The sequence below is a fragment of the Sminthopsis crassicaudata genome, chromosome 4 (genome assembly GCF_048593235.1).
Source record: "Sminthopsis crassicaudata isolate SCR6 chromosome 4, ASM4859323v1, whole genome shotgun sequence".
Lineage (NCBI taxonomy): Eukaryota > Metazoa > Chordata > Mammalia > Dasyuromorphia > Dasyuridae > Sminthopsis > Sminthopsis crassicaudata.
The window spans coordinates 477003386-477027749 of NC_133620.1; the positions used below are offsets into that span (position 1 = coordinate 477003386).

Sequence of the window (24364 nt, forward strand, 5' to 3'; positions counted from 1 at the left end):
GCCCACAGTGCCAGGCTGGCCTTCCCAGTTTAGCATCTCCAGCTTGCCTTTGGGATGTCCTAGGGACTGACACTGCCTTAATCCTAATCCTTTGCCAGCTGACTATATTCATCGGTTCCCCCTTGTTCTCCCTGGGTAGCTCATGAGGTCCCTAATATTGTCACCTGCTCCACCGGCCCATCATCAAGGTTCTACGACCACTTGGGGGCAGTTATCCATCTCCTGCCCATGATCTCAACCCAGCTCCAACTTGCAGAGGGTCTCTGGGAGTCTCTCTGGCCTTGGTCTTGGAGGCCAGTATCTCCCAACCTTGCTAGGGCGACTCTGAGCCAGCAGCCACTGTCCTCTGCTGGGCTTTCACTCAGCCAGAGCCATCTTGGGAGGAAGTGCCCATCCTCGTGCACAATTAGCCTCGGCCTTCAGGTCTTCACTGGTCTTAAGGCCCCGAAGGAGACCAAGAGGTGACGGAGGCGGCGAGGATGCGCAGTTTGTCACCAGATTTCTGGGGACCGCTTATTTGAGTTAGTCAGCAAGCACTGACCACGTGTTTACAGGGCGTTTGTGCTCTCCCTTCATTTTAGCAATTGCCTCAATGATCTAAAAACCCGATTATGGGAAAGGATTCACAAGCTTCATCCCTCTGCCCAGAGGGGTCACAACATGAAAAAGGGGTAGGAGTTTGGGACTGCAGAGGCCCAAGGGGAGGCGACGGGCTATTCCTCTGAAAGATACCGAGGAATCAGCTTTCCACAGGCAATGCTGCTCCCGCCTTGTACCACAATTGCATTCCTCTCCTAAATAATTGGTTCCTGGAATGTTCCCACAATACCTCCCTCAACCCAGCCTCCTTTTTGCTTCCAACTCTATGCCATGTCAGTCTCTTTTTTTTCTTCTCAACCTACTTCAAAAGCCTTCAGAATGTTCACGGTTTCCCAACTCAGTGAAGACCTTGGCTACGGCACCTGTGAGTATGACTGCAGGCTCACTGTCCCCCCACGTCAGCTGAATTTCAGGTGTCTAAGTGGGTTTGGGACTCACAGCTCTGGAATCTTGTCCAAACCGATTCCTTTCAAGGGGAAGAAAAATGACTAAATGCTGCCTCCAGGAGGGGAGATGGAAGCTGTAGGAGCGTTTGAGGAGGATGGAGGACATCGACTTGACTGACATCCAACCTTGATCCCTGGAGGTAAGCTGTGTGTTTGCTCTGGCCAAATAGGGGAAAACCGGAGTTCTGGAACAATGCAGCAAGAAGACCATCTGGGGGTGTGAATCCCCCTTAGCTTCCTTAGAACTTCTAAAGTGTTCCCACATCAGGCGTGAACTGGACGAGAACATTTCCAGGAACCCTTCAAATCCTAAGTTAGGGACCGTGATCTGTGCCCTTGCCGTGATATTAGTAAACAGCCATTTACTCCTGGAGAAGTTCCTTCCTGTCAGCTATGGGCTTCAGTTGCTGAATCTGTAAAAGCAGGTTATATTTTTGTCACTTCTGACTTTCCCGTGAGCCTCTTTGGAGTCTTCTTGATTCTGCAGTGATTTATCAATTCCTTCTCCAGCTCATTTTACACATAAGAGAACTGAGGCAAGCATGGTTAAGTGACTTGCCCAGAGTCACACAGACATGGTAAGTATCTGAGAGCATATTTGAACTCAACTACTCTGCCACCTAGCTGTTAGGATTACTAAGTGAGAACTCAGGACAGTGACAAGGTGAGAATTCAGGTTGGACAATTACAAGGTGAGAACTCAGGTTGACTTGATGGAAGGAGCAGGCTCATTGGCTGAAGTGGTTCTTCCCAGAAGCCCTTACATTATCCCACGCCCATTCTCTGGGAGAATAAAAGAGAGGACACCCAGAGAAAGAAGAAGACTCTGCATTGCATCAAGCTTGACGGGGCTCTCTGCAGGAAGGGAAGTTCTCACCTTGTCACTATCCAGATAACCTGAGTTCTCACTTAGTAATCCTAACACCTAGCCGTCCTTAAGGAAGGTTAAAAAAAGGTTTAAGAGGTTATAAGATAACAATTAAAATAATCATCTCACCGTCTTTGTGTCTCTCAAACCTAGTGTCACGTCTGGCACACAGTAGGTGCTTACTACATGCTGGTTGGAAATTGTGGAAGTGTGGGCAGCCAAGCTTCCCCCCAGCGAGCTCCCTAAAGGGCTGAAGGGCCATTAGACTTTTTTGAGAACTTCACAATACCCTGTGGGATCATTTCCTTTGTGAAGAGAGGGAGTTGCAGAAATCCTACAGTCTAAACCTCTCTTTTTACAGAAGAGGAAAAAGATGTCCCCAGGATGGAGAGACAGGGTCAAAATGATCCAGGCAATTCGTTATAGAGATATATAGAGAGAGTTATAGTTATATAACTATACAGTTATAGTTATAGAGATTTGGGTCCAAGTCCTCAGTCTCAAAATCTAGGGGTCTTTCCCTTATGTTAACTACAGATTTGGGACTTGCTGCTCCACGACCTCTTGTTCAATTCATTCCCTATAAGAAGAATTAAAAAAACATGCAACTACTGTGTATTTCCAAGGTAGAGCGCCTGATGGAGGACTTCACCCTGACTGGCATCTGACCTCTGCCCTTCCTTGGTTATGCTTCTCTTCCCTCCATCTCCAGCCTCATTTTCATGTCTTGACAAGGAGGGAGCTTTCAAACCTTCTGGGAAACAATTTGGATTTATGTTATAAAATAGATCCATTGACTCGGGGGTTTCATTACTGGACACTTATTACAAAGAGGTCAAAAATAGTAAGAAAACTCTCATAAATACTTAAAGCAACATCTTTTCTAATCGCAAAGAATTGGTAACAAAGCAGACATCCGTTAATCGGGGAATGGCTGGACAAATTACGTGAATGTAATGGAATATTATTGCGCACAAATGGTGATGCACCTGAGGACTTCAGATAATCATGGGAGAACTTGTATTATCTGATGCAGAGGGAAATAGGAAGAACCAAGCAAACAATATGAACAATGACTCCAACAAGGAGAAGGAAAAGATCATTGAAAAATGCTAATAATAACGGCCACTCTTATCCTCAGGAAGGGGATGGATGAAGCGCACTGATCTTTTCGTTTCCCATAGGAGAGGTGAGAGGCTGTGAATACATACACTGGAACATCACCGATTTTTCAACTGAGTTGGCTCAATATTTTTTTTTCTTGGTTAGAAGGAAAGGTGAATGATGGGAAGCTGGGGAAGTGCTGATATCAGAACTATAATAGGATATACAATATAATATGAAAACTATAATGCAAATAATACAAGGAAAGCCCACCATGACGGCCTGGGATAGAGACATGAATTGAGACTAGAGATTTGGTTTGCAGGAAATGGGGGCAACTGGGGAAAGGGGAAGACCAAATGACTACCTTGGGGTAGGAGGACTCCATCCAGGGATGCAGATCTCCGTGTGTCTGTAACATAGCAAATGAACTTTGTGATGAACGCTGCCTTGTGTTGAGCTTTTCCACTTGTAGCCAACAAAGATGGCATCAATCTCTGCTACTCCCCTAGGGGAGGGTCCCATCCTCTCACATCTGGATTCCTCCTGTCAATACTCTGCTCCAAGCCTCATCGCTGCTGAAACCATCTCCCCAGAGCCCCCTCCTCGGCACAGTATTCCTCCTCTCCAAAACCTGTCGTGACTGCCTAGAACCTCTTAGAGAAATTGCCAATTTCCCATCTCATCTTTTAACACAACTTTCATAAAGGTTTGGAAGGCTCAGGAGAGTAGCACTGTATAGAGGGAATAGCAAGTCATGAGAGGAAATCTAGAAACTGAAAGGAGGCAGGGGCAAAGCACGGCCATGCAGATCAAGAGAGGCAGATTCTGGAGTGCTCTGATCAAGGATTATACAGGAGATTATACGTGAGACCCAGAAGCATAATAGGAAATGAAAGAACTTCAATTAGCTGAACATCTGCTGAACACACACTCTATTTCTCTATCTCTGTCTGTCTTTCTGTGTTTGCATCTCTCTGTCTCTGTTTTGGTCTCTCTCTCTCCCCCTCCTCCCTCCTCCTCTCTTGCTTCTTTCCCTTTCTTCACTTCTGTCCCCCCATCTTTCACAGAGCACTTTTTTTTCATTTGCCTTCATAGTAATATCCTTATTTAAAGGATGGATGGACCCGAGAGGGGGAATGGTTCCTCCTCTACGTGGCTCCCCCCGGTGATGAGGACCTGATTTCTGGGATGTGAATGATGAGAATCTTGGGGGGCGGTGATCACTCCGTTCGAGGGTCTGTGAATGAGGACAGAGAGGACTGAGCATTGACTTGTGCGTTATACTTGCCAAGAACGGAGATCAGAGGTTCTGAGAAACGCTAACTAGGATCTTATGGACTAAAAATCTGACAGAGGGAAAGGAGCCTCAGGAGGGAATGAAGGCTGTCAAGAATGAAATTCTGGAGACAGAAAGAGAAACCGTTTTAATGAGGGAAGGGCCGGCTGTCTAGATGGATTCATGGGGATGAACAGAGACCTCATCAGCCCACTCAAAGTTTTAAGTGAAAGAGACAGACTATCCTGACCATCATGAGAAATGACAACTGAGCAATTGAGAGAAATGCAGGAAAGCGCTGAGGAACCAACAAGCAGGGAAAGAAGCAAAATGGGCTCAGTGTTAAAACACTGGGAATCAAACAACAAAAAGCCTTTAAAAGGAAGTCAAGCCAGGGGCCGGAAGAGCCAGCGATGGCCACGGAGGGTCCAAGACACAAACGCTCTCTCCATCTTCACGGCCCGGAGCGGGGGCTGCCATTACCTGTCAGGGAGCACGACTAGAGCCGCTGGGTTTGCTTAATGGTTTCTAGTTACAAGGGATGGAGGAATCAGAGGACGTGGATGTTGGCAATGTGACTGTTGTTTTCTCCAGAAATGACTGTGTATAAAGACAAATGGCATCAATAAAGCAACCTTTTAAAAACGTACGGAAGCCGGGAGCAAGGACAAATCACCGGGAGAGAAAAAGCCGACATGTGACATGATCATCTAAGAAAAGGGGGAGGCGAGAACGCTGCAGAATTGCTGGAGCTGGGGAGGAGAGGGAAAGACCAAAAAAGAATGTGTGTGCACATGTGTGCTTATGTGTTGCATTGTACACACACGTGAGCTCTCTGTGGGTAGCAGGGAGAAGGATCACAGGTACAGGCTCTGATTTGCATGACTGGGCTGATTTTGAGGGGTCTCTCAAAAGTCATCTATCTTTAGCTTGTTTGCTCCAACTCAGATTCCCCCCTGGGAATCTCAGAATAGAATATGCTGTGGTCTCCAAAGATGTTGGCAAATCAGGCTCTTTATTTCCATCCAAATACCCACCTCATAATGTATTCCAAGTTCAGAACAGGATTTGTTTTACCCCCAATGAAGGAAACAAAACAGCCTAAGAACTCAGAGTAGCCTCTTAATTAAAAAAAAAGGTAAAATGAGCTATTGAGAGCTAGAGAAGTCCTGATTCTCCTGTGAGCATCCTGAGATTCTTGCACCAACATCCTAAGCAAAGGACGACAAAAATCCCTGGGAGAAATGAAATTAGAGATAGAAAGTTCTACAAAAACACCAAAAGACTCGGTGATAAATAAACACAAAGAAAACCCCCATAAACTCTTCCATCTAGTCCAAGGTGTCACAAGACTTCATTCCCTGATCCTGAAAGCCCTCTGAGAAAAACCAACTTGAAGCCAGAGTAGGACTCAGGGATAGATAAGGGGTCCCCAGATCCCGGCAGACAAGGACCAGCGTGGATCACACTAAGCCATGGCTGGAGAAGGAGTTAGGGAAGTGGCTGAAGAGCAGAGTTTCTGCAGTCTGGGAGGAGTACCATCCATAGTCCTGGAGGGCCAGAGAAAGTTGGAGACAATTCTGTGTTAAGAACTATGTACGAGAAGTGCCTGCCCATAGCACCCAACAAAGTGAGAAGGAGCAGAGCCCAACCTCATCATGATGTCCCAAAGAAGCAGGGGAGAGAGAGAGAGAGAGAGAGAGAGAGAGAGAGAGAGAGAGAGAGAGAGAGGGAGAGGGAGAGGGAGAGGGAGAGGGAGAGGGAGAGGGAGAGGGAGAGGGAGAGGGAGAGGGAGAGGGAGAGGGAGAGGGAGAGGGAGAGGGAGAGGGAGAGGGAGAGGGAGAGGGAGAGGGAGAGGGAGAGGGAGAGGGAGAGGGAGGGAGGGAGGGAGGGAGGGAGGGAGGGAGGGAGGGAGGGAGAGGAGAAAACAGAAGAAAATGGAGAATACATTGAAGAAATGCTATACACAGAGAGAAGCCCAAGAGCTGCCAGAAGAAGAGCATAAGTGATGTCTCTCCCAGTGGTGTCCCAGACAAAGACTGTCCTAACCACTGGGGCTCCAGAGTAACTGGCAGAAGCGAGACTCGAGAGAGAAGCCATGATGTTAAAAACAGTGATAATCGAGAGAGAAAAATGACTAAGAGACTTGATACCTAGAAAAGATGGTGGAAAACTTGACCCAAGAACGGAGTGATGTAAGAATTTGTATGGCCCCAGAACAAAGCAGTGTCTCCACGAGACACCGTGAAATAGAAAGATGAATCCCAAATACCGGGGACAAAACCAGATGGAAATGTAAGGCTTGGCTTATTCTTGAGGCATTTTAGTGATGTATAACTCTTTGTGAGCCCATCTGGGTTTTCTTAGCAGAGATGCTGGGCTGGTTTGCAACTTCCTTCAACTCATTTTACAGATGGGCAAACTGAATCAGAGTAAGTGACTTGTCCAAGGACACACAGCTAGCAAGTGTCTGAGATCAAGGTTGAACTCAGGAAGAGAAGTTTGCCTGAGTCCTGACACAGTGCTCTAGCTACTGTGCAACCTAGCTGCTTTTGTATTAGGACAGAACTGGAAATCAAGTAGATTCCCATTGACTGGAACATGGTTAAATAAATTGTGGCACATGAATGCAATGGAATATGACTGTGCTGTAAGAAATGATAAATACGAGAAGTACAAAGAAGCATAGGAAGATTTATATGAACTGATGCAAAGTGAAATAACCAAACAGGAAAAGAAGAAAGATTGGATTGATCACATCCTAAAAAAAACAAAAAACCCTATCAAAATGAAAACTCAAAATATAGAGCTTTAGGGTCAAAGAGAAACTACTGTAAGTAGCCAAAAATGAATTCAAGTATATATATATATATATATATATATATATATATATATATATATATATATATATATATATATATATATATTATAATCAGAATTCCATAAGTAGTGGCAGCTGATGCTTATAAAGAAGAGAAGAATCTGGAATTTCATATATCAAAAAGAGAAAAACTATAACCAAGAATAATCTATTTGGCAGGATTTAATATTATCCTACGTGGGAAAAAATACCAGTAACTAAATGAAAGATTTCCAAACTAAAAAATGTTTTGAACTTTAATTAAACTTTTAATTCCTTTTTTCTCAGATCATAGGATGGTCTTTCTAGGAAACACACAAAAATCAATTAAAAATTAATAAAACAATACCTTTTACAAAGTTTCAAGATATAAAATAAGCTTACATAAATCACTAGCATGTCTTCATATTACCAACAAACCCCTAAAGAATGAGATAGAAAGAGAAATTCCATGTTATTTTTACATGTAAAATCATGTAATAAAATTACATGTAAATTTATATTTACATGTAAAAATAACTTCAAAATGTCTAAATACTCTAGAGATGATCCATCAAGACACAAAGGAACTATATAAACCCAACTACAGTCAATAAACACTGATTGGGCACCTTCTCTGTGCCAAGTCATGTGCTAAACACTGTGGATACAACAAGAGACAGAAGCCAGGTCCTGCCCTCACAGTCTAATGGGAAGACCACCATCCAATAGAGATGTACAAACAAACTACAAATGGGAGATCATCAAAGAGGGAAGGCACTAGCATTCAGGGGGTTAAGGAAACTTCCTGTAGAAAATGAGATTTTAGGTGGGACTTGAAGGTGGCCTGAGACCTCAGGAACTCAAGAGCAGAATAGGGAGAGCCTTCCAGGTATGGGTAATAGTCAGAGAAAAGATCCACAGGAAAGACATGGAGGGTCCTGTTCATGGATCATCCAAGAGTCACTAAAGAGGAGAGTACTGTAAGAAGGTTATATTTGATCCCACATCAAAGGCAGCCATTGCAGTTTATTGAGTTGAGGGGATGGCAAGGTCAGGGCTGGGCTTAAGGAAAATCTCTTTGGTGACTGATTGGAGGATAGACTGGAGCAGGGAGAGATTGGGCAGATCCCTCTATCCTGCAGTGGCTGCTGCCCTAGTCCAGGTGTGAAGTGATGAGGTTCTGCACCAGGCAGGGGACATGTGACAGGAGAGAAGGGGGTGGATTCAGGAGATGCTGCAAAGCTGAAATCAATCTGCCTTGGAAAGAGCCTGTGCACAAAGGGAAAAGTGATGACTCGGGTTGGGTACCTGAAGGGTAGGAGAAGGGTGTTTCCCTCTAGAGCAACAGGGAAGGTAGGGTGAGGAGAGAAAAGATAATGAACTCCATTTTGGATTGCCGAATTTAATTTGCAGTTTGAGGTGTCTGAAGGGCAGTTGGAGATGCAAGGTTTGAGATCAGCAGAGAAATCGGGCCAGGAGGGATGGATTCAAGTTGATCAGTGTAGAGATGGTGATAAAATCTCCTGGAACTCAGGAAAGTAATATGGAGGGAAAAAGAAGGGGGTCAGGGCAGAACTCTGAGGGCGTGGCCCGGAGGAGAATGCAGCAGGAAGATAGAGGAAGAGTGGTCAGATAGACAGGAGGAGAACCAGGAGAGAGGGGCATCCCCAGGACCCAGAGAGACAATCCTCAGGGGGAGATGGTGATCCATAGTGTCAAAGAGAGGTCAGGGAGGAGGAAGATGGAGGAAGGGCCATTGGATTTAGCAATTAAAGACACAAGGAGGCAGAGAGGAGCTCACAGTGAATGGATTCATTTTTTTCTTATAAAATATGAAACAGTTTTCTCTGCTTGGAGGGGAGAGCCACAGACCATTTGAGGAGAGATGAAAACATTTGGTTCCACAGATAAAGACAGGCCTTAATGAATGATGAACCAGTAAATGATCATGGGTAAATAATGCCCACATAATAAAAATGAGAATATTGTATAAATGTTTTTGCTGATTCAATTTGCTTATTTAGTGCCAAATCAATCAGATGATGAAAATATAGTTATAATGAAATTCATCTGAAGTAACAAAAAGTCAGTAATCTCAAGGGAGATGATGAAAAAAATGAAAAAGCAGTGGGTCTGGCAGTGCCAGACCCTGAAGTGCACGACAAAGCAGGAATCATCAAAGCAATTTGCTAATGGTAGAATTAGAGCGCAGCTGATCCAGGGACGAGATTAGGTACACAGTGTACAGAAGCAGAGGGACAAAGTAGCAAAATGAACATAAAGACGACAGCTCCTGAGTAAGTGCTCAAGGACTTCCGGATGAAAGTGCTTGTAAAACTGCAAAGCACTCAGATGGAAAGGCGCTCTAGACCAGTATTTTCTCCTACATACAAAGAAAAGCTCCACAGAGACCATGACATGGAGGTAAAAAGGCCTATCATAAGCACACTGTAGATGCAAGAAAGAAATGATCTTTCAGATCTATTGATAAGGAAGAGCACATCACCAAACAAGGGAGAGAGAGAGTCAAAGAGGAAAAGTTCAACTTTGATTATGTAATATTTTAAATCGTTTTTTATGTGAATCAAATCAGAATCAGAAGTAAAATCCTGAAAGGAAAAAAAATCTTCGCAGTGTTTCTCTGATAAAGGCAATATTTTTTCTCATTTTTAAAAATTATTCTCTTTCTTTCTCCTCCTCTCCCCTCTACCCACTAAGAAAATAAGCAATGAGGTCTCCATTATACATACAAAGTCATACAAAACATATTTCCATATTAGACATATAAACAAAAAGTGAGAAAATTATACTTCAATTTACGTTCAGATTTCATCAGTTTTCTCTCTGGAAGCAGGGAGGGAGCAGAATGTTTCATCACGAGCCCTTTGGAATTGTCTTGTCCTTTACAGCTAATCATCAGTACAACTTTGCTGTTATGTGTACAAGGATCTTCCAGTTCTTGTCATTTCTCTTTGCAGCAGTTCATTTTTTTTTTCTTTTTTAGTTTTTCCATCTCCATGGTCATTTCTTATAGCACAATAGTATCCCTTACATTCAAACACCACAACTTGTTCAGTCATTCCCCAACTGATGGGCGTTGCCATAAAAAAAGGGTCTTTTTCCTTTTCTTTTGATCTCTTTGGGATACAGTACAATACAATATCGATGTTGCTGTGTCAGACTGTGTGCCCTTTGGGCATAATTCCAGGTTGTTCTTCAGAAGGACTGGGCCAGGTCACTATTTTACCGGCAGCACACGAATGTCCCAATTTTTCCCCCATTTCCTGCAACATCTGCCATTTTTGATAGGTGTAAGGTGATGTCTCAGAGTGGTTTAATTAGCATTTCTATAATCGGAAGTGATTTAGAGCATTTTCTCACATGAGTATAAATAGCTTTGATTTCTTCTTTTGAAAATTGCCTGTTTATATCCTTTGACCATTTATCAATTGAAGAATAGCTTACATTTATAAACGACTTAACTCTCTATAAATTTGAAAAATGAGGATTTTATCAGATAAATTTCCTATCATTTTAATGTCGTTTCATTGTTTATGCTACCTTTTAAGCAAAACATAATTGCCTTGATTATCTCTTTTATTTAAGTCTATTTTTGCTTTTGTTTTATCTGAGATCAAGATTGCCATGCCTGACTTTTTTTCCCAGCTAAAACATAATAGGCTCTACTCTATGCATTTGTTATTCTATCATTTGTCTGACTCTTTGTAAACCCATTTGGGATTTTCTTGGCATAAATGCTGGAGTGTCTGTCATTTCCTTCTCCAACTCATTTTACAAACTGGGACAAACAGGGTTAGGTGACTTTGCTACTCATCCATTAGTCACACAGCATATAAAGTATCTGAGACCAGATTTGGCACTGTGGGCACTACAATGCCACCTAGCTGTGGATTCTTATTTTAACTCTGTGTGTGTCTGTTTCAACTGTATCTCATAAACAACAGATTGTTGAATTCTGGTCTTCAATACATTATGCTATCCAGTTCTGTTTTATGGGTGAGCTCATCACATTCCCATTCACAGTTATGATGAATAACTGTGTATTTCCCTTCAACCTGTTTTCTTCTATTTATTCTTCTTTCTCTTTTTATTCTGTCCCTCCTCAAAAGTCTATTTTCCTTCTAACTAATGCTTCCCTCCTTTTTATCATCTCCTCTTCTTCTATTTTCCTATTGGGTAACAGAGATTTCTATATACAAATGAGTGTGTATGTGTGTGTATATATATAAAGTCTTTTCTCTTGGAACCAATTCTGATGAGAATAAAGTTCAAGCATTGCCACCCCCCATTTCTCCCCCATTGTAAAAGCTTTTCCTTGTACACTTCTTTTATATGAAACATTTCCTCCATTCTACCTCTCCCTTTCCCCTCCTTCCAATGCATCCCTTTTTCTCACCCTTCATTTTTTTAAAGAGTTCATTCCAGCATAATCGACCCAGACTCAAGGCCTTAGTCTATATAAACTCCTTTTAACTTCCCTAATAATGATAAAGTTCCTAGGAACTTAATATAGAAATTATATGAATCATCTTCCCACATAAGAATCTAAATAGTTTAACCTTATTGCAAAGATTTCTCTCCCTTAAGATTTCTCTTTCATGTTTACCTTTTTATAATTCTTTTAAGTCTTGTGCTCAATGTCAAGTTTTCTATTCAGCTCTTGTATTTTCATCAGGAAGATTTGAAAGTCCTTATTTCATTAAATATCCATTCCTCCCCTCAGAAAATTATCCTCAGTTTTGTTATGTAGGTGACTCTTGGTGTAAATCTAGTTCCTTTGCCCTCCAGAATATCATATTACAAACCCTCTGATCCTTTATTGTGGAAGTGACTAAATATTTTGTGATCCTGACAATGTTTCCATATTTGAACTGCTTCTTTCTGGCTGCTTGAAATATTTTCTCCTTGGATTGGAAGCTCTGGAATTTGGCTATAATCATTTTGTAATCTCTTATAGAAAGTGATCACTGGATTCTTTCAATGTCTATTTTCTGTCTGCATTTAACATAACAGGGAAATTTTCTTTGATAATTTCTTGAAAGATAATATTTAGCCTCTTTTTTTGATCAAGGCTTTCAAGTGTCCAAAAATTATTAAATTATCTCTCTTTGATCTTTGATCTTTGATATTTTCCATAGCAGTTGTTTCAAATGAGGTATTTCACATTTTCTTCTATCTTTTTCGTTATTTTGATTTGTTCTATTGTTTCTTGATGTCTCATGGAGTCATTAGCTTCCAGTTGCCCAACTCTAATTTTGAAGGAATTATATTCTTCAGTGAGTTTTTGTATACCTTTTCCTTTTGGTCTATTTTGATTTTTAAGGAATTGTTTTCTTCAGTGAATTTTTGTGCCTTTTACCACTAGGGTAATTCTATTTTCTTCTTTTAAGACATTATTTTCTTCAGTGTTTTTTTTTTTTTTTGTTTTGTTTTTTTTGGTGCTTCTTTTAACCAAGTTGTAAATGTTCTTTTCAGAATTTCCTTGCATCACTTTCATTTCTTTCCCCAAATTTTCCTTGATCACTCTTATCTCTGGGGAATTATTAGCTGGGAAAACTCTTACAAAAATTCTTCTTGTGCTTGTGTCCAATTAGCTTTTTTTGAGATGTCAGTTGTAAGCTGTTTCCACATTGTTGTCTTTTTTTGTGTGTGTGTCTTGATCTTCTCTGCCATCATTATAGCTTTTTATACTCAAATTCTTTTTTGCTGTTGTTTGCACATTTTCTTCCAGTCTACATGTTGACTTTAAAATTTTATGTTAAATTAGTTGAGTTTTGCTCACCTGGATATAGGAAGGTCCCCAGATTCAGACTATTTCTGCTGCTGTTTTAGAGCTACAATTTTTTGGTGCTTCTGCGGTGGTATGATGCAGGGAGAGATGCGGTCACTACTCTCTTGTTTTGTGTTCTGATTTTTACCCAGAAAGGGCCCCTGATCCCCTGCAGCTACAAGCACTAGTGCTCCTCTTGGCCTTGGAATTGGCTCCAAGGGCCCTGCTACCTTGTGACCAACCAAAGCACTCCTCTCTCTGTGACTGTTAAGGGTAATGGAGTTGTCAATCAGTGCCAGCTGCACCCAGTGCCAGCCAAGAATCTCTTATAATCTTTTTCTGACCAGCTGGCTGGCCCCTTTACAATCTTTGGGTGGAGAGCTCCTAAAGTTGCTGCTTTGGCTCCATGTCCACTTCTAAGACCCACTGCTGGTGCTGCTGCAGTACTCTAGGCCAGCCCCAACTCCAGCTTCTGGAGTTCTCACAAACTTCTCTTACTGAACTCCTAGGCTAGAAAAACATCTCATCCCAAACTTTCCTTGACTCTGCTGCTCCAAGATTTTCTTTGAGACATTATTTTAAAGTTGTTTAAAGCTGGGTTGCTGCTTGAACTTTACCATCTTCTCTTTGCCCCTAAGACTTTATTTCCAAGATATGTCTGGAATTTGATTACAAACAACAATATATAAAAATGTACCCAAATAAATTATAATTAGAAGAGTGCAAATCAAGAGAACTCTGAAGTTGTATTTCATATGCATTAGATTGTCAAAGATGCCATAGAAAAGAAAAATTACAGTTTTTAAAGTGACTTGCCCAGGGTCACATAGTTAGTAAATACCTGAGCTAGGATCTATCAGCATGACAGAGATTGGGGGAGGGAATTATCCCAAACTCTCAAAGGCCATCCAGAGACTACTGACATCCAATTAGAATGGGAATTCTTTACATTTGGAGACCTGTTCTTTACGCAGGTGGAAAGGGTCATCACGGCATTGAAACAAAGGCCCTGGACATGCAGAAGAAGGATTTTTAGAAGAATTTAAGGATCCAATCTTCTGCTCAACTGTGAGCTTGGAGGGCAGTAGGAACTCAGGCTGGGCAGTCTGCTCTCTGAAAAATTCAACTGAGCATATTTCTGTCTTGAACCTTTCCATGATTAATTCTTTTTTTCTTCTCCATCCTCAGTCTAAATCTTTATATATAGGAAGTGACAGAAAAGGAGAAATAAAAGGGACCAGGAAAAATGAAAATGGCCAGGAGGATATAGGAGGTTGAAGAAAGAAAGGCTGGGAATCTGACTACTGCTGCTGCAAGCCATTTTCCTTCCAAAAATAATGTCACCAGAGATAATTCTCTCTTTCTTTGTGGATCCAGAAAATATTTCAAATGGATTAAAAAGCAAACGTACTCTTCTGTTTCCAATTGAACTCCCATCGCCCTCCCTCTCTACCTAGCAGGGACTCTCTAATTGAATTGCAGCAACAATATTGCTGCTAGCACCACAACAAGCCATCTGCTGCTCCCTCCCTGTGAGGGGATGGATGGTCAGAAAATGAAGGGAGATGGAGCAGAGCTGTTTAGTGCATTCCCCATAATGTTGATCCTCCTGAGATTAGAGAGAGAAGATCCTACTTTAGATTAGCGGCTCCTCAGTCAGAGCTGGCCAGCCCAACCTTTGTCAAAGGCCCAGGAACACTGGGTGATGAGTCCTCGCTTGCCCAGGAAGAAGGTGATGGAGCTGGGATGCACACTTGGCTCCCGCCCATTCCTCCAGGCCCCTAGCATCTCTCAGATTCTGGAGGGAGGGGCTCTGTGGCAGAGATGAGAGGGGGTGAGGGTGGAGCAGGGCTCCTGGGGGGCAGGCAGGACAAAATGAAAGAGCAGCCCTTTTCCATCCAGGACTGAGCCTTCCAGGCACCCATGAGGCTTACTGGGATGTTATGGAACCCAAACTGGGGAAAGCTCTAAGAGGAACAGATAGCCGAGCCAGATGGCATTGGGAGTGGGATGGCGAGCTTGGGGGTGCTCAGATAGCGAGGGGGAGGTCTTGTTCCAAACCTTGATTCCTTCCCCTCCCCACAGCTGGCCAGTCACCTTGGACCACTCAGCACCAGCACTGCTAAGGTGACATCAGACCGGGTCAGGCAAACCGGACTCTGCTGCTGGCTTGTGGCAACTGAGCTGCTGGAGGCACCTGGGACATTGGGAGGCAGAGGAAGGGGGCTTTTCAAAAGAAGTGCCAGTACTTGGACTGATACATGGATTCTAAGGGAAATTACTTATATTCCTTAAAGGGCAACAAATTAAACATCTGGTTCGAAATAGGGAACACACAAATGTGTTGGCCAAATGTAAGAACATTAATACATAAATCAGACTCTCGGGATCTTTGAGCTGGACAGGGTCTCTGAGACCACGGAGCTCCCAGCCCAGACCTGAAGAACCCCTAGGGGTGGAATGGGGAGACAGTGGATTTAGAGCTAGAGAAGATTTGACTCGAGTTTTCTCATCTGTCAAATGGGCATTGGACCTAAAGATCTCTGAGCTCCGTTCAAGCTCTGAAAGCATGATGCTATGAACATCAGAGCTGATAGGTTCCTCAAAAGCCAGCGAGTCAACCTGGGAATATGTCTGGCAATGTTCATTGAGAGCTCGACTCTGCCACCGGCAGATCTGAGAAGCTCTCCTTGGGGGTCTTCCTTCGGGCTTCAGTGGAAACTTCCAGCAGCACAAGTTCAGGGACAGGTCTGTGGGACGACCCACTGGAGCCCTCTCTAAGGGCCCTCATTGGGCACGGCCAACAACAAGCCCACCCGATCCAGCTGCCGTCCAACTCACATCTTTTCATCTAGTTCATAAAATGGCAGGAGAGACACCGAGTGTTGTGTAAACCATAGTGTTGCACAAATGTTTTGAGTTCAGGCGCTTTTCAGTGATCCTATCTGAAGTTTTCCTGGCAAAGACCCTGGAAGGGTTTGCCATTTCCTTCTCCAGCAACTTTTACAGAAAAGGAAGCTGAGAAAAATGGGGTGAAGACTTGCCTAGAATCCCCCAGCTAGGAAGTGCCTCGGAGATGAGCCTTTCTGACGGCAGGCCTGCTGCTCCGGGCACTCTGACTCCCCGAGCCGCCTTTTCACTATTATTTTATTTATTAGTATTTTTTGACATGGATGCTTGAGCTTTTTTCGTGGTCTTTTCCATCATGGCCCCCGTAAGGCAGGTGGACCTCCCACTGCATGGAACACACCTTATAGCATATTGCCTTGGGGGGTAAAGCTGCCTCTCCCCATTCCCCCCCGGCCTCTGCAAGGGAGCCCAGGAGGCCAGCCTTCTATTCCAAGGCCTCCCCTTCCTTTGCTCCTGCCCAGGCCACCCCCAGCCCCTCTTCACCAGCACCTCTCAGACTCTCTGGCTCCCTTCAGGTCTCAGGCCAAGTGCTAAATCCTACAAGAGCTCTTTCTTCTCCCACGCGCTCCAGCTGCAAGGGTCCCCAGCTCTCAAAATGAAAATAAGCGGGTAAAGCTTCTGTTTACAAAAGCAAAATTTCAGCGTTTGCTCAGTGGAGGACCTCAAGCTCCTGGAGGGCAGGAAGTGTCTCCCTTCCCTCTTTGTAATCCCTGGCCCAGCACTGTGACCGGCACGTGGTCCCCACGGAATAAATGCCCATTGCTTGTTGGAGAAAGCTCCCATTCAGCATTCAGAGTCCTCTAAAGTCAGCTTCTTGGCCTCCGGGCCTTGCCCGCCACCAGCGTTATGGAGCAGGAGAGGGCGACTTCACCCTCTGTTCTGTTTGTTGTTTGATTCACAGGTTGCCGTGGGCAAGCATCCCTCACCCCCACCTTCACCTTGGCCCACCTTTATATCTCCCGCCCTCAGGGGGGGCTTGTTGAGAGAAGGGTCCGTTTCCCCTTCCCTTGGTAAAGAGCTCAGCACACAGTAGGTGTTTCATAAAGGCTCTTTCACTCATTCTCATTCTCCTTGATCACCTACGGGACGACCCTCGGCACTCACGGATTAGGGACCAGAAGGGGGCTTAGCTGGTCTCATCTTGTCATTTTATTAAGTTTTTATCTCATTATTTCTAGAGAAGGAAATTGAGAGCCAGGCTGGGCGCTGAGTAGGAAGCCCTAGACCCCCTCCGAATTCAAACCCAGGACGCCTCCCACTGGGCCAGCCCCCCCACACACACTCAAAACCTTTCCGAGCTGACTCAGTTCTAGGCTCTGCCTCCATGACACGAGGCCATGCTGGAGCATGGCACCCCTAAAAAAGGTCTCAGAGTCCCGGGGAAATGAGAATTGGTCTCTTCCCTGAAGCTGGCCTGCAGCCCCCCATACAAAGATCCACAAGAGAAAGTGGAGGAACGTGGGCTGTGAGAGGGGAAGGGAGCCAGGAAGTCCGAGGGAACTCCGGGGGCTTCAGGAGATGGAGATGCGACATCTGAGAAGGGTCAGAGGGAGGGAGGGGATTCAGCCAAGGGGAACAAAGGCTGACTCCGTGCATCAACTGATGAATTAACAAGCCGAGGCCGAGCCCAGGAGGAGCCGGGCCGGCCTCCCAGAGTGGACAGCAGCCCAGCTCCTGGCTGGAAGCGGCATGGGGAGGGTGTTCTGGGAGACGACCAGGACTAAGATCACCCTCCAGGAGAGCCCCACAGATCTGGGTCATCCTGGTCCTCACCTGCCCAGGGCTTGTCCAGGGACGTTCTGCCCCGACCGAGCTTCCTTCTCTGTAAAAGTGCCCAGGCTCAGGCCTAGCTGGGTAACCCTCCTTCCCCACTCCCAACAAATGGCTCCTGGGTTTTTTTTCCTCACAGCTTCCACTGAACGTGTCTTGGAACTTGCATTTGTGCTTTGGGGGGCCGGCACCTCCCCACAGACAAGTGAGAACGGCCGCTCCGGACCTCGGGGGGCCAGAGGCAGAGCCCCGAGCAACCCACTCACCTGGGTCCGGGTGGAACTTCCCAGGGGCCGAGGTCTCCTCACATAGGGGTTCAGCAGAGCCGATGCTTTGTGTCTGTGCAGCCCACGGGGACCTAGGGACAAAGTGCAGCGTTAGCTTCAGGGGTTGGGGCGTCAGCTGGGAGGAGGCAGCCCGGGGAGCCGAGGAGCTGGGGAGCCAAGCACCCAGCGTGAATCCGAATCGGTCAGAGAAGGAGCAGATTGGGTCGGATGGGCCGGCGACGGCTCCCCTGGGAGAGGGCGAGAGGGCTAGCCAGCCTCCGAGGAGCCTCGGTGAGGGGGGTCTGACCTGGCCCCCGGGAGGCTCCTGGGAACCAGGCTGGAGGCAGCAGCTTTTCCAAAGGCCCCAGAGGCCCCGCTGACCTCAGAGGCTTCCCTTCCCGACCCTCCTCAGGCCTCATCCCCAGCCCTCCGAGGTGGCTGAGTCACAAAGCCCCAAATGCACACCTGGCCTGGGGCCTTATGGGTAGGACCCTGTATCATCATTTAGCTGCTGTTTGCCTCAGTTTTCTCATCTGTCAAACAAGGGCTATAGCACCTGCCTCTCCAGCCCCAAGAGTAACGTGATCATTGGATAAATTGTGCACAGGAGCGTCTCTGCTTTCGGGAAGCCTTTGTGAGCATCGGGGGTCCTGAGGGAGGAGGCCCACAGGGGCTGACTTCCAATCCTCTCTCTGACGTCCAAGATACGGACCTCTCGGACTACTTTCCTTGCCTCTCTCGGCTGCTCTAGATCAGCTGTGACCCGTGTTAATAGAGAGCAGGTCTTACCGGGGATCTCCCTGTACTCGTAGGGGGCCCCTGCAGGCGGAGCAAAAGCACCCCGGCTTTGGTCTCTGCCCTTAGCCAACTAAGCTGGGAAAAACCCATTGCATGTGTGGGGGTGGGGAGGAGGGGATGTTGGGCTCTGGGGGCAGAGCCCCCTGGAAGGGGCCGGCCCCCGGCAGCGTCGGGGCCCCAGGCCCCCCGACCATCCCTGCAGCGTGGGCCCAGGGCAAGGACAGAACCCCCCAGCTTCGCCATGCTGGGGGTGGGCGGTGGTTATGAACCCGGAGGGGCTGCACTGCCCACTTTGCTAGGAACTGGCGTCTGAGGGGATTTTTTTCCTATTTCCTCTCTCAGATTCAATTTTAAAAATTAACTAAGGAACAAGGACACTGTTTCAGAAATCACCCAGCAGTCACAGCTTCAAAGCACTTTGGGAAAAAGTAGAAAATGTCCTCCAAGCTTCAAGATTCATGTTTCCCCGGCGCTTCCTGGAACCCTCATTCCAACAGAGCCATTAGGGAGAAAATGGTCCCACTCTCCAAACCGAACGCCTTCTGGAACATCTATTATTTCAGAAACTTTGAAAGGACGCCGTGTCCTACAAAAGCCATTACATCAGCGCCAGAGCTGGCGGAGATTGAGGGAACGCTGGGCCGCCTGGGAGGGACCCGGCCCCGGGAGGGGGGCGAGGGTCAGCTGGCTCGGGCGGCCGAGCCCCACAGTCAGGCCCCTGCCCGCTGCCCTGCTGGGCCCCGGGCTTCCCCCCGCGGCTTCAGAGTTGGGGGACTTAGGGCAGCTGCACAAGAGTGATAGTGGGGACCGTTCTTCTTCTATGGAAGCTCAGGAAGGGGGATGGGGAGGCAGCTCGGAGAGGGGGCCGGAGGATGCTCGGTGTCCATGACCTCTGTTCCCAGCCCTCCCCTCCCTCTGCGCTTTAGACACAGAGATTTCATATTCCAGTGAGCAAGCCTTCGGAACAAATCAGCTTCAAAGGGACGGCCGTCCTGCCTGCCACATCCCCTCCTGGGCACAGCCCGGCCCCCCGCGCACACGTGCACACACACAAAGGCACCCTGGATGGGAGTGCGCCAGCGGGACCGGGGTCCGAGCTTTGCCCGCTCCTAGTGGCCCACTGGGAAGCAGAGAGCAGCCCGATGAGCCTGTCCTTCAGAGGGGCCCCTGTCCACGCTTTGCCCAGACAAGCCGACGGAGCGGCAGAGGAGGCCGCTGGCCCGAAGCCATCCCCTGCTCGGCAGAGATGAGCCGAGAAAAAACCGGGCACATGGGTGAGCGGGAGTGACACCTCCCCCAGGTGGACATCCCGGGGGGGCACTGTCCCTTTGGGAGGAGGGGATCAGAGGAAGAGGCTCTCGGGCTGACACCTGCAAGTCTCCGGGCCAGCTAGGAAAGGCCCGAACTAACACACACTTTGCCTGACAAGGCTGGGTCGCCCTGGAAGAAGGAGGTAGCCAGGAACTAGCTCCATGGACCCCCCCCTTCTTCCCGAGGCCTGCTTGGGCGAATGCCCAGGGGCGTGGCCAGGCCCGTGTCCTGGAGCTCGGGAGAAGATGGCCCTCTCCATCACTGACCCAGGCTGATGGAAGATGGCTGACATCCGCATGTGGCTGGCGGAGGTCAGGGGCCTTGGGGGCTCTCAGCCCAGTCGCTCCTCGTCCTCTGGGGCTGCCCTGAGACAAGATGGGAGGACAGAGCCAGCTTCCCAGCAGTGGAGTGAGGGAAGCCAAGATGGCAGAGAGAAAGATAGAATCATGAGAAAAATCTGTGGAGGCAAGTCCGGTCAGACTGGCCAAGCCAGGACCAAGGGAAGGGAAGGAAGCAGCCTCCCGGAGAGGAGGGCAGCCTCCGGGGGTACAAGGGAAGGGGCAGCTAGAGGTGGGCACCGGGCACTGCCAGCGAGGGCAGGCCACGGAGGCTCCGACTGAAAATACCAACGTAGCGTCAGGTCAGAGTGGGTCCTGGGACCCAGACATGGGCCATGGGGGATGAGGAGGCCGGTCGGCCATACCTCCTCAAAGCCCGATGCCTCCAGCGGCCTCCCCTTCCTCCCCCAGCATTCATGGCAGCACGCGGTTCCCAGAAACCTCCGGGGGGAGCAGCCACACAGAAAAGAAAGGGGGGCTGTGAGTCCAAGGAGCTGGAGAGTGCCGGGAGCAGCAGGCTTCCCAGGCTTCTTACTGAGCCGCCCTCCCCCCCCCTCATCTCAGTCACTGCCCATCCTCAACCTGTTCCCCAAAAGTATCGATCAAGCCTCTGCTGCAGGGATCACAAAGAGTGCGGTTCTCAGCCCCCGGGCTCATGGACAAAGATAGAATGGAACTTCCAGCCCGGAGGGGAAGGGCCCGGCCCCCACTAGAGGCAGACCTTGTCTTTGTGGACTGGGCAGACAGTGATCTCGGGGACGGCACCGAGGCAGCGGAATGGACCAGTGGCGGAGAGACCCGGGAAGGTCTGGATTCAGCTCCTGCTACTGCTGACCATGACACACGCAGGCCTCTGGGGCCCCAGGCTCCCAGCTGGTGAATGAGGGTCTTGGTCTAGGGGAACGCTTAGGCTGCTTTGAACTTCACATCCCAAGTCCTCGGGGAAAATGGACAAATGCCCCAACTCCAAAAGCTCCTGGGAGTTTGAGCTCTAGCGTGGGGAGGAGGCACCTGGCTGACTCTCTGGGGCCTCATTCTGAAAGCCAATTACTCAGAGACAGAGAGACACAGAGAGAGAGAAAAGAGAGAGAGAGAGAGAGAGAGAGAGAGAGAGAGAGAGAGAGAGAGAGAGAGAGAGAGAGAGAGAGAGAGAGAGAGAGAGAGAGAGAGAGAGGAGAGAGAGAGGAGAGAGAGAGAGACAGAGAGAGAGAGAGGGAGAGAGAGACAGAGAGAGAGAAAGAGAGAGACAGAGAGAGAGACAGAGAGACAGAGAGAGAGACAGAGAGACAGAGAGACACAGAGAGAGGAGAGAGAGACAGAGAGAGAGAGAGGATAGAGAGAGAGAGAGAGAGGAGAGAGAGAGAGAGAGAGAGAGAGAGAGACAGAGAGAGAGAGAGAGAGAGAGAGAGAGGAGAGAGAGGAGAGAGAGAGACAGAGAGAGGAGTCATCAATGTTGCAACAATTATTATTGTTAATACTCTTGCTCATCTGCATTCCAGCAGTTCGGGGTGCAGACGAGCAGGCCCAGCGGTCTCCGCTCCGGTGTCTGGGAAGCTCTGTAAGCCCGTTATTGGCTGTCCTTTCTGCAACCTTGGACGAGCTCTACCTCCCAAATGAGAGCATTATGGTCAGAGGCTGCTACAGGCTGGCTTGCATGAAGTCACTGCTGAAGCAGAAGCACACCTCGGCTCAGACCCTCCTCCCCCCCTCCCCCCGTGCTAAAGACGCAGGTTAGGGGACATTCCAGGGCAAGGTCACCCTCCCAGGGGGAGCCCCCGTGCCTGCTCCGGAGGGGTGATGGGGAGGACCGCTGCCGCCCCCAGACTGTGGTCAGTGGGAACATCCCTGGGCGGGAAGGAGCTCACCTGCCAGCAGGGAGCCGACCCCCAAACGGGCCGGGCCCATCTGGAGCACCTCGCACGGCGCACTCATTCCAGCTGACTTTTTTCCTTCGAGAGACTTAGTAAAAGCCGTGCTCATCCACAGCGAATCGCCAAATATCACACAGCTGTGATGTGGCGCGAGGGGCACTCCCCCTTCTCAGCCCCTGAGCTGAACTGCCCCAGTTCCCTCCGGAATCAAGGTCCTGGGACCCCGGCGCCATCGGGTCCCGGTGAGACCACGACGGCCTCTCTCCTCCTCCCCCAATTCAAAGCTAGCTGCGGCTGAAATCTCCTTCCCTTTGCTAACGTTCCCCGACTTTCTGTCAATAAGAAAGCAGCGACCCGCTGCCAGGCCCGGGACAAGTGCTGCAGATTCCAAGAAAGGGATGCTCCCAGGATGCTCCCAGGGTGCTCCCAGGATGCTCGCAGGATGCTCCCAGGGTGCTCCCAGGATGCTCCCAGGGTGCTCCCAGGATGCTCCCAGGGTGCTCCCAGGATGCTCCCAGGATGCTCCCAGGGTGCTCCCAGGATGCTCCCAGGGTGCTCCCAGGATGCTCCCAGGGTGCTCCCAGGGTGCTCCCAGGGTGCTCCCAGGGTGCTCCCAGGATGCTCCCAGGGTGCTCCCAGGGTGCTCCCAGGATGCTCCCAGGATGCTCCCAGGATGCTCGAGGCCTGTGGGGGACACAACGCACAAAGACAAATGCAGAGCCACAGGCGCGCGGAATCGGAGGGAAGGGGCTACCAGCGCAGGGGGGGGAGGAGGGGAGTCCTGAAGGGCAACAGGAGGCAGAGGGAGGGCCTGAGCAGAGAAGACGCGACTGTTGTGTGGTGAGAAGTCAGCAGAGGAAGATTGGAAGGTAGAGAGGAGCCAGGTTGGGAAGGGCTTAAGAAGCCAAACAAAAGGCCCCATGTTTAATGGGGAGCCCCCAGGGTTTGTTGAGCAGAACTGGGGGAGACATCACCGGCAGCCCTGGGTTTTAGGAGGCCACTTTGGTGGCTCATAAACGGAGGCAGGCAGAGCCCCTGCCCCTCTGGTCCAGAGGAGAGGTGATGAGGGCCTGCCCCAGGAGGGGGCTCAGAAGAGAACGGGGGCAGATTCTAGAGATGTCGTGAAAGGGAAGGACAGACCGGAGTGTGAGGTGAGTACCGGGGCAAGAAGGACACTTAGATGGCAAGCTTGGGTGACTCTCAGAGGTCCCAGGAAGTTAGGGGGAGGAAGGCTTACTCCGCCAATAAGCTGCTCCGCAGGCCAGCGTACGAGCCCAGATGAAAGGAGTTCTTCCAGAAGCCCCCTCCCTGTTACCTGACTAACGGGAGCCCTTGCGGTGAAGGTGCTCCCTAGAGCAGTCCCAAGTCCTTTCGGGGCCCTTCCTCCCCGCCAGCGGCACTCTCCCGGCCTGGCCCAGGCCTCTCCCATCTGAGAATCTAGAGCGAGCGCCCCCGCTGACTTTTCTGAAGCCCCCGTGGACGAGCTGGGTTGGCAGGTGATGGGGTAAGGAGGCCTTCGGGAATGTCCGGGACTGTTTGGCTAAATCTGAGCAGATTTTCGAAAAACGCATCCGCGACCTCTGGCCCTCGGCTGTTCCGTGCTCTGTTCTGGGGAATGTCATGAAGGATTTTGTGTGGGGTCAGTCGGGGAAAGGGATGACAAGGCCGCATCTGCGCTAGATAAAGAAGGTAATGATTAAAATAATAAGCACAACAATAGCAGCCTCTGCTTGTCTGAGGAAAATCCTGCTCATTCCCCCGAATAAGATGGAAACAAGCTCTCTATAATAACAAGTCTTTCACAAGAGTTGTGTGGGACTGATAGAGCGGGGGAAGGGGAGTAGGAAAGAATGGCAAGGAAGGGAAATGCCTGCCAGGCTGGAGAATGTGAGGGACGCCTCTGCCCCGCGCTCTGACGGTTCCCAGAAAGGCCCGGCAAGGAGCCTGAAGTGCGGTCACTTGGGCTCTGGCAAGCCACCAGTGGCTGTGCCTAAGGGCCAAAGACACGGGCGTCCCCCTTAAACCCACTGCAACAATCAGTTTGACATGAGGACAGGGACACTCCAAGGCCGTAAGATGCGCCAGAATAAAACCATTTTCACCAATCTGAAAACTTAAGTCCAAATCTTGATCGTGATGCGTGTGAGTTATTTCATTCCTGTGGGCCTCA

The 24364-nt window shown here is 48.4% G+C and overlaps 1 protein-coding gene across 7 annotated transcripts in view; it reads right to left on the reverse strand.

The window, feature by feature from the left end:
• PCBP3 (poly(rC) binding protein 3) overlaps positions 1–24364 on the reverse strand; it is a 259617-nt gene that overhangs the window by 57911 nt on the left and 177342 nt on the right. For all 7 annotated transcript variants that reach the window (XM_074264505.1, XM_074264507.1, XM_074264506.1 and 4 more), the window contains one exon: positions 17877–17968. The gene's annotated coding sequence lies outside the window, so the exon portion shown is untranslated. The remainder of the gene's footprint in view (positions 1–17876; positions 17969–24364) is intronic.